Source organism: Bombus bifarius, unplaced genomic scaffold (genome assembly GCF_011952205.1).
Source record: "Bombus bifarius isolate JDL3187 unplaced genomic scaffold, Bbif_JDL3187 scf7180000009243, whole genome shotgun sequence".
In the NCBI taxonomy this organism is placed as follows: domain Eukaryota; kingdom Metazoa; phylum Arthropoda; class Insecta; order Hymenoptera; family Apidae; genus Bombus; species Bombus bifarius.
In genome coordinates this window covers 1,149,488-1,156,695 of record NW_022884989.1, presented here as the reverse complement: position 1 = coordinate 1,156,695, position 7,208 = coordinate 1,149,488, and the positions used below count along the sequence as shown (strand labels likewise).

The following is a 7,208-nucleotide window of genomic DNA, read 5'->3' as shown; positions in this document are numbered from 1 at the left end:
CAACTTCCTCCTTAGTTCTTATTACAAATCAAATCTTTCTTTTTATTTCCATTTCTCAGAATTGCTGATAGTTCGATCATTTTTCAGCGACGTTGATTCTCGTTCGTCGAAAAATCGTTTATGCCGAATCGGCGAACCGCGAATAACGACAGGTTCGATGCACTTGAGTGCAACGGCCTTTGTCGTAATCGTGAATGCACTCTCTCCGTACATTTGTAGTGGCTGCTGGCCCCTTTTTCACGCGAAATCGCGAATCGTTTCGCTGCTCTATCGCTTTCAGTATCTGGCAACGTGCGACTAAGAAAGAGACGAATGCGCTAAGTCCCGCTGAGCGCGCGAAACCTGGTTTCGTTTCTAGATCGCCGGTGCTTTCGTTTCAGTCGATTCTATGAGAATGTGAACCGTGATATGGCACAAGGACATTATGCTACACTGACCTCGTCTCCGTGTGACCCGAGCCGAGTGGCTCGTAGAACCTACGTAACGTATTCATACTAGAGCGATGACGGAACTCGTTAGTCTCATGATATGATTAATAAAACACGTTTGATAGTGTTTCGTAGTATCTTATAGGAGTGGCGATTCGGATGAGTTATAGCGTACCATGAAGAATCGTCGATTCTACGAAGGTGAAACAATTGAATTTCATGAGCTCCATAAAGTTCCAGGAGATGAATTTTAGAAACTTCCTGTCAATATTATATGTATGTCTTAAAAAAAGTAAAAGTAAAAAGTAGTAAAAGATGTATCTAGAAATCATAGGCGCGGCTGGGGATTTTCTACTATCTAGTTTCTTCTATGTAGGTTTTTTTATAGAACATTTAATTGTAACATAACAGTGTTTGAGCCATGTTTTATTTTAGTTTCTGTTACTCGACGAATGCAACTTTCGCGTGAACTCTTTCATTAGTTCATCCGTTTGAAAAACAATGCGAGAGCCAATTAAACTCGTTTAAGCTTTAGACGTGTATTATGTAAGAGCCTACGCGACGGAGGGTGGCTGCTGTCATTGTATTTCATGAATAGTCTTCCACAACGATGAGTCATTTTTACAGCGTATGCCATTGTCTCGAACGAACACAACGCGTCTGAAGTGTTAGAAGAATATAAGAACTATTTGTTTGAACGTGTCTAAAAAATGTATATTTAACTACAATTCGTTTTATCTTCTCCATTTTCAGAAGGAGCAAAAATTCTGAAGAAATATCAGATGATGTTTTCGTGGAGTCGGATAATAGCTTGGAACACCTTTCAGAGACTAAACAATTTCAGTCCACAGTGAGTTTCTTATATTTCTTTTCACTTATTACTGACTATTTGATGAAATAAAAAATTGACTTTTTCGTCCCTTGTTCATTCGTACAAATGCGTTAAATATAAATGACAAAATGCGAGACAAGATATTGATAAGGTAACAAAATACACTCTGATACATGCCATTGATATATATATATATCTATTAAAGGAAACGTCTAATTATAATTAGCTTTGCAGTTGTAGGAATGATTATAGTATTTATAGAATTATCAATTAAGTACATATTTTCGCAATTTCAATAGAATTGTTGGTGACTGTTTTCAGTGTTTTCCTTCCAATTTTCTATTACGAATAAAGTTTCAAACATAAGTAAACGTCAAATGTTCTCATAGGTTGCGTTTAAAAGTGCAATTATCTTCGAATTAAAAAAAATTCAGTCACTCGTTGTTCGACTGTTTCGCGGAGAGACGCGTTCGCGGTATAACGCGTTAACGAAAGTCGTAAATTCTCGTTACAATTCGATAATCGAAGCCACGAATCAGCTGATTCTTTATTTCGGTTAAGATAATAGGGGTGGTTCGAATGATATTAATATTGAGTTAACGATTTAAATATAACTCTTTATTTCCAACAACTTTTGAAAACTGGAAAGTGTGTTTTCACCGAAGAGTTGTTAGCATGTGAATGTTCGGTGATGGTTATGCGGGGGAGGAAAATTATGGATGGGTGTGCCTGGAACACAAGAAAAGCGGATTCGTTGATGAGAATTTTCGTTAAGAAAGTGAGGGCAACGGACAACGCAGCCAATTAGATGAAGAAAAAACTGGTAGATAAGGATGTGTGCCGGCGGCTCCCGACAAAAAGTCGTTCGTGGAAGGCATTATACATGGGAAAAATCCGCCGTCCCCTATTTTCCTGGAATGAACAACCCTAAGGAACGTTACGACTTGAAAGATATCCGAGGGACCCAAGGGCCTTGATTGTAAAAGATGTTAAAATTTATGACGGTCCCTAGGGTTCCTGCAGGACCGAAGAAGGATGATAAAAATCTGGTGATCATCTTGACCGAGGGTTTTTTTGTGGTTTAAGTCACGGGGCGTAACACTTGGCATTACCTAAATATATATATATTTTATCAAATGTTCTTTTATGCTTAGTTTAAAATTTATTGCATCCTCTGAAAACGACGATCCGTATTATACCATCAACGTGTACTTTTTTACTATATATGTTGTATGTATGCTTGCACTTTAAAATTTTCCATAAATGTATAAAAATCCGTAAGCTAAAAATAAAGACATTTCTGATGAAAAAAAAAAAAAACAACTCCAGAGTTGCTTGATTGTATTTCGCTGACAGTGAATGTGTTAATACGTACAAAACGTGCATGAATGTAAATAACCAAAAATGCTCAGTGAAACGCATTCTGTCTATGAAAGAAGCTCTATCACCTGATATTCTTCAAGCGCCTTTGCTGACGCGTTACACCGGTACACCGTTCGCATACCTACTTATTTATATCGCGCAACTTTCACTGATAACGAGAGCAACATTCCAGAAGCGACGTCTTCTGAATATTTAGAGTGTATACGGGTTTTGCGTCGAAGCAGTCGCGTATGGAGGTAGTTACACGTACGGACCTTCCTGCGAACGAGCGTGAAAACGCTTTGGTTTCCTGTTCGTTTTTCTCGTCGTGGCAGTCTTGCCGCTAACTAGCATAATTTTAAAGATTCCTTCTGACCTGTGCTCCATTGCGCGCATTAACGAATAATTGAGCGAACCGTGGTAACAGTGGCCTGTTCCTCTGCTAAAATACACGGCGGCTCTCGTGGCGAGGAAAAAAACTAAATTGTAATGGGATATCGTCCTACCAAACTGTAGTAAGTATTTTCTTTGTTTTATCTTTCTTCTTGAGCCATTGTTTAATAGTTGTTTGCTGATGTGTTCATGTCACCGGAGTAACTTTTACTCTGATTGAACGTTCTTGCATGGAATATAACTGTAAGTTGTTATTCTCTGACATTGTGAATCGCGTTTTCTGAATTGGTGTGTGCAAATTTTAGACACACCAAAGACGGAAATTAACTAATTCTGTTCTGGGACAATGCGAATTCAAACAACGCAATATATTGTTTGCTAAAAAATCTTACTTTATGCTATGCAACGCTTGAACTACTAAAAATAAGCTAAATATATGTTTATTATGTAATTATACTATTATATACCGAATAACTTTTTCATCTGCATTTTTACATGTATACATATTTTAATAAGCTTGGGAACATGACGTTTATCGATTCAGCGTACGTAACGCCATAGATACAATTCGAAACTTCCTGCTAATATATGTCGTTAAGCTATCTATACTTAATACCATTTAAAACAAGCAAAATGAAGTAAACGACGATCTCTAAGCATTGATACGCTTATTCCTGTTTGCATTTAATATCAAGGAAATGAAGACTTTTTATTCGATACAGATCTTCCGAGTAACAAAATTTGTATGCGTGTACTATTTTCCTCATATTCTTCGGCAACCTAGTTCGGTTTTAATATAGCAATTTACATCACATTACAATTCTCATCGACATCATAGCGATATACATTTAGAATGAATTGCACTTTACGTTTCAGTTTGTTCGCTGTACACCGTGAGTCTATTAGAGCAAAGTGCAATGCTCCAGCACGTACGCGTTAACCCGGTTTCGGTGTCATCAGTGTCATCGACGTGACAAGTAGGCCATCGTGAGCCCGTGTTCCGTTAAGTTCCGTTCGTTATCATCAGTCTCCCTAAATATTGTCTCCTCTGAGGTATGTACCTACAGTTACTCAAATTCACTCTTTCTCGATTTTTCGTTGCATCGATGTCAGTGCTATTGTTGGAAAAAATATTTCGCGTAATCGCGAATTCAAGCGGTTATCAGATATTCCGAACTTTAAGGTAGACAAATTAACAGAAATATTTAAAAGTATTGTGGTTATCTGATAGAGAAACACGTGGGTGAATGTGGAATAGAAACATATTTGTGTATAAGTCTAAGAATAAGTATAAGTGCAGCATATGGTAATCCAGATGCGCACTCTGGCAGCGTTACATTACAACATAGCTCTGAAACCATGGGCCTATGTATATTTATATAATCACGGAAACTGATCTGTCTATACCTCCTGCACTAACCTAACCGCAACCTAATACCAATGTATGCAAGGCATGTTCCTAAAAAGGCTATGAGGCTGAAAGACCCTTCTTATTGATTTAGTGCTAGATAATTTTTAATGCCTACAAAGGCCAGCAAAACTAAGTTATAGTGCAGATGTAGAGTTTTCCTAGAAGTAAGGCTTACATCAACAAAAAGTAAAGCGCCCCTATATGCTGTAGACTTTTATGTAATGTAGTAGCCTGAAAAAACCGTTGAGAAAATTCCGATGAACTAGAGATAGTGAAGAAATGAAAGACCCCTAACGGGCCTGGTAGGACGGGACATTCCAATGGGCCAAGTGAGCCAACAATATGCCCCTGTCCCTTTAGGAAAATAGGCAATCCAAAAAGGTGCCCCTAACCATCTTGGGTTACCAACAGCTGCAAGATAGATGTGCATGGTAGGGGAACCGAAAACCATGGTATAAAAGGACGTTTTGGTGGAGAGAATAGTCAGTTACGAGTAAGTTGCGACTAGTTGCAGTCACAAGTTAGCCGTTATACATTAAAGACGCGAACAAAGTGCATAAGGAGATGTCGCGCCGAACCAAGAAGCAAACCGAGACATACCAGGAGTATGTCTACAAAATGTTCGACATAGCGAAGAAAGCTAGTATGGAGAGTTCGGTCGTAATACAGTATATTATCGACGGAATTCGCAAGCAGACTAACATCATACTGTACGGCGCCAAGGATATTCGCGAATTAAAAGAGAAGTTCGCCCGTACGAGGACATGAATGAAAACGCGAAGACGAAAAGCAAACTGGTCGAAGAAAAATCCAAGGTGTTTCAAATGCCAGGAGTACGGACACATCGCATCGCAATTTAACAATGTAAGTCCCCTAAGAATGCATGTAGTGTGTCGCAGTCGTTACAGACAAAGCGTTATAGAGACGTTAAGATCGGAGATTGCAATTTGACCGCCTTGATAGACGCCGGTAGCGATCAGTGCGAGTGGATCAATACGTCAGTCTCAGTCTGACTTTGCAAGTTCGATCGTTGTCGAAAAAGGAAACGGATCTCTTCGTGTTTCTATTGCAGAAAGTAGGAAAGACTGTACGGCAGTTGTAGTTTCCACGAATCTTTTTTGTCGCGAGGATACCGTCGTCATAAACAAAAATTAATTAGATGTATCAGTTATTCTGAAATTTGAGTTGGCTTCGGTACGACACAGATAGCCCATCTGTCTTTTTTGGAAATTTGGAAATTCCTACCTCCTTAGTTATAAAACTTACAGTGCGTCAAGAGGGTGACTGCCACCTGGAGTGCTCGACGGGTCCGCTCTAAAGTTAAACATAAACACCAGATGGGATACAGTCACGACGGTAGGACAGTTACAAGACTGGATAGGAACAGATTCCCTCCTCAAAGGAAATATGGACAGAAAAACACCCCCTGGAAAGATGCGACGGTCAAACGCCGAGAGGTTCCTTCGCATCTTTGATCGGAAATTTCGAAGACGAACGGATGTCCTCGACCATACTCGTAAGTATCGAACTCCACCAGTGACGGAAATGTACGCAACGCTTGTCAATAGCCTGTAATAATCCACAGAGATCGTGATCGAATGTGGAACCGGAAAATCCCGAGGTTGTCCATTCTAGAAGCAAAATGAAGAAATCCGAGAACCATGGTGTTTCCATAGAAAAGGGAGAAGTTGTTGGACTTTCTACATGATTTCGAAGATGGACGGAAATGGAGTGGCAGCCAAGTCGAAGCAGTATCGAATCGGTGACGCGATCGTAGAGTGCGTGGTATATCGATTGTCGAAGCTAGGCACGCGTTAAAAACAAGTTCGGAAACCATACAATTGCAGATAGCCAAAGAACCGATTTTAGCTTTCGGTGCAGAGCTAGGTGACGCGTGGTGCGATATTCTTGTACGCACTCGAAACGATTTCGAGATGACGATGTTGAAACAAAGGAACACCGCTGATGTTCGTGATTCCATAAATGTCGTGCAACAAGAAATCCCTTCTCAATGTAAGATAATCGGTATCCTGATGAAGAATAGCAAGAACTTATTCGGGAGTTCTAAGAAGCGATTGAAAAGCGAAAATGGAGCAACTATTAGAAAATTTATATAAATGAAGATAAATAATGTCGCTATAGTTGGTCGGCCGTGTTCGCGAGAAGACGCGTTCGCGGTATAAGGCGTCAACGAGAGTCTTAAATTCTCGTCTCGATACGATAATCGGCGTACTCTCTTTACTTCCAACAACTTTTTAAAACTGGAAAGTGCGTTTTGACCGAAGAGTTGTTAACAAGTGAAGTTCGGAGACGGTGATGACGAGGAGGAAGGCTATTGATGGATGTGCCTCTGGAACATGAGACAAGCGGATTTGTGTTCATTGCAATTTTCGTTAAGCGAGCGAGGATAGCGGCCATTGCAGCCAATTCGATGAGAAAAGAGCTGGTGGATAAGGATAGGACGGGACACTTATCTCGTGTTTTACCGTGACGAGCAATAAGGAGCGTAAGTAAAAATCTAACTCTGACAACGGCAATAGATTACTGCGGATCCGAGTATGTTTGAAAAGTTGTTGACCATCTTGACCGAAGGATGGATGGGGATATATTCTGGGGTCACAGGAAGTAACAATAGTATTTAAAGTAATTTAAAGTATACTCTTCTTGATTTTTATTACATATACTTATAGATCCGGTATATATATTTTTTTTAATATTTATTAAAATTACAATCAATTCTCGCGTTGAGAATTTTCAGTCATTTTTCTGGCGTGGCGCAGTA

General features: G+C 39.5%; 1 pseudogene; it reads left to right on the top strand.

Annotated features, from left to right (window-relative positions):
* The first annotated feature begins 6,007 nt into the window (after positions 1-6,007).
* Positions 6,008-6,828, top strand: LOC117214781 (annotated as a pseudogene).
* Positions 6,829-7,208: the final 380 nt, after the last annotated feature.